The sequence below is a fragment of the Mastomys coucha genome, unplaced genomic scaffold (assembly GCF_008632895.1).
Source record: "Mastomys coucha isolate ucsf_1 unplaced genomic scaffold, UCSF_Mcou_1 pScaffold23, whole genome shotgun sequence".
NCBI classification, from domain to species: Eukaryota; Metazoa; Chordata; class Mammalia; order Rodentia; family Muridae; genus Mastomys; species Mastomys coucha.
The window spans coordinates 59,345,781-59,353,254 of NW_022196906.1; the positions used below are offsets into that span (position 1 = coordinate 59,345,781).

Below are 7,474 nucleotides of genomic sequence, written 5' to 3' on the forward strand. Positions count from 1 at the left end.
TATCACATGCTCAGAGTAGAGGGCATAGCATAACAGACTTCATGTAACTATCTTTACAATCGATAGTGAATTTATAACTTACATTAATTCTATTTTAAATTCATACATGAAACTATTCATTTTCTGCTCAGTCCTTTTATTATTAGGTGAGATGGAGCTGAGTTCATGCTGGAAACAAAGGAAGCAGGAAAACAGTGGCCTCGACCATACTGTCTAATCTTGAGTATGGTTAAGAAAGTTGAGTTTCCTAGAGGAGACACTGAGCCACAACCATGAGCAAAGAGCTTCCATTCAGAGATCTAGCTTGACACGGGACTCAGAACAAGAAGGAAAGAACATCCTACCTGAGGCAGACAGGTATCCTCAGGATATCAGAACTTAACCAGGATGAAAAGAGCACGATGGAGCTCAGGAGCCTACACAGGGTCAACAGGGTGGGGGTCGGGCATAGCAAATGGGACGTCAGACGTTGACTTGGATGAAGGAGATGCCATCATGGAAGGCATTAAATTCAGTGTGTACAGGCTTGTCAGATTAGGGTGAAGAAGTCATCTGCATGGGAGCAGAGCACCAAAGAGGAGAGAAGGTTACATAAAGGTAGGGAAGATGTTCAAATAAGTAAATGTATTCAAGTGATAAAGATTCCTGTGGGCAGGAAAGGGATCTATCTACACATACAACCTTAGAGAGAAGTAGAACAAGCCAAGAGACAGAGGGAGGGGGGCTTTGGAAACATGCTATTGGTTTTCCATGATAGACAAAGATAGAAACAGCTACAGGAATAAATATATGTATCTGTGTATATACACATATATTCTGTGACTTTGTATATTAAGAGAACCTGGGAGCAGCCACACCTTAAAACCAAAGAGGCATAGACTTTGACTTCTAAATAGCAAAAGGGATCAGGACTCTTTGGAGAAATGATTGATTACAGATTTAGGACAAAGAAACATCATAGATAAACTCTAAAATACTCTATATTATGGAGTAAGGAATTTCCCCAAGGATGATAAAGGCACAAGTACAGAACCTATTTGAAGGGGTTGCCACTATCAGATCTGAGCCAATTCAAGCATCAAATGTTAGTAACAAATTAACCTGTTGAATAAGTGGGAAAACATGAGTCTATGCAGATATCAATTGATAATTCAAAAACTGATAATAAGCAAAATCTTAACATAGTTCACTGTACCTCCCTACAAAATAAATATGAATTGAACAGTATAGACGAAAAGTCTGACAGATACCACATTAAAATGAAGTGGTCAAAGTGGACATCATCAATAATAGAACAAAATATCATGTCCTTTGTTTCTTTTTCCTGTTGCTAGAATAAATACTCTGACAAAAACTACTTAAGAGATGAAAGGGTTACTTTAGCTCATATTACCATGTCAGGGAAGTCAAGGCATCAGGAGCTTGAGACAGATGTTCCATAGTCAGGAGACAAAAGCAATGAATGCATGCACGTATTTCTAGCCTGCTTTCTCTTACATAGCCCAGGGTCCTCTGCCTAAGGAATGGTGCCACCCATAGTGGTATGAGCCTTCCCACCTTAATTAATCAAGACAGTTACCCACAGATATACCTAAGGCCCATCTTTCAGATGATTCTAGATTCTGTTAAATTGAAAGTTGGCACTAATCCTCACAATTCCATCCTCTGTCAATTTGTGAGCCACCCATTTGGGTTGTGGGGATTGAACTCCAGTTTCCAGTCCTCTGCAAAAGCAGATGAGCCATCTCTCCAGAACCATTTTCAATATTTTAATAAATATTTTAAACATCCCTTATAAAATAAAATATAGACAGAAATGGGAAGGCATATCTGTTTTTCTTTAGAGCCTTTTTACAAAAATAATTGTGTGCATGAAAGAGAGAGAGAGAGAATCATATGTATGTACATCCTTTATGAACAATGCATGAACATTTGTATAATGTTATCTCCATACCAGGCTAACTGAGTTATATGAGACCAAATTAGTGGCCAGGACTTAGCTAGTGACGTGCAGCCCACTTGGGAGCACTGAGCTAGGTGGCAAGACTCTAGTTAAGTTTTGAAAGGAGCATTTTTATAGTGTTTCTTTTTGATGCATTCACTGTATTTTATTCACACGTCTGTGTTTTAGTTCAACAAAAACTAATATCACATAGTCTAATGAGATCCTTATTAATATTGTAGGCTGTACAAGACTCATAATTTTACTCTATCTCTAGGACATCCTGTCCTAAGGAGATCTCTTAGTAGTTAATACTTTAGATTGTCTAGGGATTTCTGTAGGTTACTTGATATTTATGTGATGGGAGTCAATGTAGTGGATGATTTAAACAAGTCCTTTTAAAATATAAATTCCAGGGGGTTTGAAAGATGACTCAATGGTTAAGAGCACTTGCTTCTCTTACAAAGGACCTGAGTTCACATTCTAACATTCTTTTTTGTAACCTATTTGTAGCAGTAAGTTTTCAGCTACACTGCTTTGTGCTCTAGGCAGGTCTTACACTTCAACAACCAGTTGCCCAGGAACTCTTTAGATTTGCAAATGGAAGATACACACACACACACACACACACACACACACCCCACAAGCTAGTTAAAGTGCCCTGGCTACCTCAAAGGCTGGGCATTCCTAAATCTTCCCCTGCTATCCCAGGCCCAATCCCCCAATCCGAGAAGTAGCCAGTGGCCAGTGGTCACCCACCTGAATTCTTACATGGCTCGTTGGCTTTATCTCCTGCAGTTCTAAAACTGATCCGCCTCCCACTGCATCATGGTGATCCTGTCTATTCCTCTCTCCCACAACTTAGCCCATGAAATCTAAGGGTCCCACCCATCTCCCTTTGCCTAGCCATTAGCCGCTGGCATCTTTATTGATCAATCAAAAACCAACTGGGGACAAGGACCTTCAGTGTTTGGACACACAGATTTCTAATTAAATCAGTATAAGAACTAATCCCCAACACCTATTTAAGAAGTCTAGATCCTATGAAAGATTTCTTATATACATGCATTGAACTACTTGAAGATTTTACTAAGCAGAAAATCAAAGCTAAGAAATATAGCGCAGCTATAGATTAGTAACAAAGCTAAGCAAAAAACAAACTAATGAAATCCTGAGAATTAGTATAGTAAACCACAGTTAGTTGTATTTGTTTTGTTATAATTCAAGGGACACTTTACTGGAGAAAATAAAATATCACAAGGCCTAGTGTGTATTTTAATAAGCTCCATATGTAAAGTTGGAGCAGAGATTAGTTGTCTCTGGAGTTACAGAACAGAACTCCTGAAATATAAGTACAGTGTGCCTGCCTTTCATAGTCCTGGACCCATATAAAAACACTGAACATAAAACTCAATAAATAATTTTAATCTGCAAGCATTTTCAGAATATCTTATTACACTTTGAGAATAATCATTTATGTGTAGGCTGTTCCTTAGTTGGGTAAGTTTGAGCTCATTTTTTTAAGTGAACAAATCCTCTTACCTCTGAAAGTTTAACAATGAAAAATAAATGAATAAATTAGATATGTATTACTTCCCTCCACCAACCCATGCCTGTGCTTGAATGTAAATTAGGCATATTCCTTTTTTGACCTTAGCTTATTCAAACTGGAAACATTTAACTCTGTATTGAAATGAAAATGAGCAATGCTGAATAGAAATAACAACAACATGAGAATTATTTGCATTTCATTTGTGACTAATTTAAGAACCATGTATCCTTGTTCTTCACATGGTTATATTTTAAACCCCTGCAGTCTGCTCCTATAGGAAGGGATTCAGCCACAGGCAGTCTGTAGCAGATATCAGCTAAGAGGCTTTTCTGCCTTTTCAATGCTCATTTGCAGCATTCCCTGAGCATATCAGTGTCTTCTAGAAGGGTATAAAGGGAATATGGAAATATCTTAATTATTTTGCATGGTGTTAGATCTGTTTTTCTCTCTATAGAGACAGATATCACTGTACTTTTCAAAAACACAGAGAGATGTTTAGTAACAAATGTGGAATTTGTAGCATTGTTATATTTACAATACAATGCAGAATTTTAAACATACAGTTAAAGGACATGTCTTTACCAAGGTGTTGAATCTATGGGTCAGTATTTGATTTTGTAGTACAGAAACATACAGAAGCACATTGTTTTTCTCCCTTGAAGTGAACAGTTTGCTACTTTTGTCCTTGGCTTAACCCTCATTCGTCTGGAAACTTAGGAAGAGTGACACTGTCTCCAGTACATCACTGTATCCATTTACATTTTAAAAATTCTTGCTGGAATGTTCCATCTTGCTTGTTTTAATATGAACTGCTTTCTAGGCTGCTTTCTAGTCTGTCATCTAGAATCCTCTTCCTCCAGCACCTCAGAAATTATATTAACCTCTTGCTGGAGTTGAATGCCCTGTTTCAGTAACTACTTACTTAGTGTATTTCCCCTGTTACAGTGAGGCTGTCTGAAAATGCCTTCTCTTCTACCTCTTGATTGCAGACTTAGTTAAATGGGTATTTGAAATTCATTGCTGCACTGTCTTTCACTACCCTATGAGATACTGGCAAAAAGTCTAATGCCGTCTTGATTTCTAGACATGTCTTTATTCAGCGAATGGATGTATGTGGATCCTTTTAATTTGGGAATTCACTTTCTTTGCTTCTAGAATTTTTTCCTTATTTCTTTTATTCTACTCTCTCTTCTCTCCCTCTTCCTCTCTCTAGAAATATGTATTATTTGAATATTGACCCTCCTAGCCTGATCCTCTTAATTTTTCCCTTTTCATCTAATTTTCTTTCTTCTACTTTTTAAGAATATATATTGGGATTATAGTATAATTACATCTTTCCCCCTTCCTTTTCCTCTAAAACCTACCATGTCCTCTTTTTCTTTAATTATTGGTGATGGGGTGGTGTGTGTGTGTTCCTAAATATATAATTACAACCTGCTCAGTATATATAATGTCAATTGTATAAATATGCTCTTAGGGCTGACTCTCAGCTCTTTAGTTGTCTGTAGTTCTTTGTCTAGGGTTGGGACCTCATGAGCTTCCCCTTCTACTTTATCATGTCTTTTGGTATTGTCTTTGTTCAAGGCATGTTTAGGAAGCCATGTTGGTAAGATTTCAGTCATGGGCATAGCTTCTGACATTTCTAGGAGATGTAGCCTCACAGCAATTTCTCTGTTCCTCTGACTTGTATAATCTTTCTACCCTCTCTTTCACAATGATCTCTGAACCTTACTTACACACACAAGTTGTATTATAAATGTATCAGTCAAGACAAGGCTTCTCATCTTGGCATTTGATCAGGTATGGTTTTCTGTAATGCTCTCTGACTATTGAATAGAGAGGTTTCTTTGATGGGGATTGAAAACTATACTTACCTGTGGGTGTAAGGACTAATACTTAGAAAGTAGTTAGGGATTACGCTGCTTTAATAAGTGGAGCTTGTAGGTTCTCTGCCATGAACTTCATCAACCTTGGCTGAAGTTTCCAGTACCAGGCACAGTTTCCATCTTATTGAAGAGATCTTATTCCAGTTTGAAAGCTGTTGATTCCTGATAAGATATGCGTGTGACTATTGCACCCTTCATGTTGTCTTGTCTGCAGCTCACATGGGTTCATAAGTGTCATAGCTGGATAGGACTGTTGGTTGTTTCTCTCCTTTGGAAGCCTGCATGGACTCTCTAGTGCTCATTAGTCCTCAGGGAGGAGGCTTTCAGCTCATACCCAGCTCTAGGCTTCTGGCTCCTCTGCTCAAAGAATCTTCAGCAATAGGGACTTACCTTCCACCTCTGGAGGATATCCAAGAAAATAGTAATCAATAGTCTATAATATTCTGTGAGTCTCTTAGACAACTCTGACCAAAAGCTCAAAGGAGGGCATTTCATACCTGTGTTTGAATTTTTGTGCCATGGTTTGTGGCTCTTGGGAGGAGCATTGTCAGCCTATATTGGAAATTTTCATTTAAACTCTATGTGCATACGTATACATAAACTTAAATGTATTTTAGGTATTTTTAGGTGGATAGTTAACAGTATGATTCTTTATGAGTCATTCAGGTATCCTTACTGTTACTTTATACTCTGCCCTCCTCCTTCTCTGTTTATTTCCCCTTTCCCTGATTAGAGTCTCCCCTTTCCTACTTCCCCCTCCAGATCACTCGTGCCCTGATATTTCCCTCTTTATTGTCCCATCCTTCTACCCCAACTTTCTGCTTTTTGACTGATTTCTTCAATTTCATTTGCCATTCCTTATAATATACTTTTATTTCTGATCTTGTGTTTGTAATTTCCATACAAACGTGCTGAATGTTTCTTTTTTATGTGACATCTTGTTCTTGCTTCCTGATTGTAGGCTTATTTGTTGTGGTTGTTTCTGAGGTTTCTTCTCCCTGGTTGTCTTCCCTTCTGAGTGCCTCAGCTCCCCTAGTGTATATACACATAAAGCCTTTTGATTCACTCTGGAAAACAAAACAACAGAAGCTTAGCCTTCTCCCAGCATTGATGAGATGCAGTGTCTTAACTCCTGAGTTGTGCCGTGGATGTGGAAGTCCTTGAATGAAGGTGCTTATGTTCTTGCTTCAGTCCCATCTTTATTCCAGTTTCAAGGGCATGGTTATATGTGTATATGTTTCTGTATGTCCATGGTGTATATATGTGTGTGTGTGTGTGTGTGTCCATGGTGTGTGTGTGTGTGTGTGTATGTTTGCCTATGTCCATGGTGTGCGTGTGTGATATGTGTAGGTTTGTATATGTCCATGGTGTGTGTGTGTGCATGGTTGTCTACGTCCATGGTGTGTGGGTATGATATGTGTAGGTTTGTGTGTGTGCGTGTGTGTGTGTGTGTGTGTGTGTGTGTGTACCATGTATGTTTAGACCAGAGGTCACCATCAGTTGTTTTGTTTACTGCTTCCTACCTTCTTTAAAATTTTCATTATTTCTTCAAGAATTGCCTACCATGTATTTTGATCATTATTACCCCCCTCCCCAACTCCTCTTAGATTAACCCCCTTCCTTACCCACTCAATTTTGTGTCCTTCTTTGTTTTTAACCCATTGAATATAGTTTGTGCTGCCCATACACTTGGATATGTGGCCTTCCGCCGGAGTGCAGCAGACCTACTCTGCCTGGTTTGTTGTTGTTGTTTTTTTGTTTTGGTTTGGTTTGTTTTTTTGGACTGCAGCTCTCACTGGACTAGGGACCCTCCTGTCATACTCCTCCAGCACTAGGATTACAGGTACATGGTACCACACCCCCTTGCTTGTGTGACAGGCAGCTTACCCACTGGGCCATCTCCCCAGCTCACACAGCATGTTTTATGACTGACACATCCAAAGCACTGACAGCCTGTGTTGGCACCCTCCTGCTTCCTCTCTTCAGTGCCTGTTCAATGTTTGAACCCCAGTTCTGCTGTTGTCTCCCCCCAGTTCTGCTGTTGTCTCCCCCAGTTCTGCTGTTGTCTCCCCCCAGTTCTGCTGTTGTCTCCCC

At 39.1% G+C, this 7,474-nt stretch overlaps 1 protein-coding gene across 4 annotated transcripts in view; it reads left to right on the forward strand.

The window, feature by feature from the left end:
• The window catches only part of Dennd4a (DENN domain containing 4A), a 107,661-nt gene that overhangs the window by 63,826 nt on the left and 36,361 nt on the right, over window positions 1-7,474 (forward strand). The window lies entirely within an intron of this gene.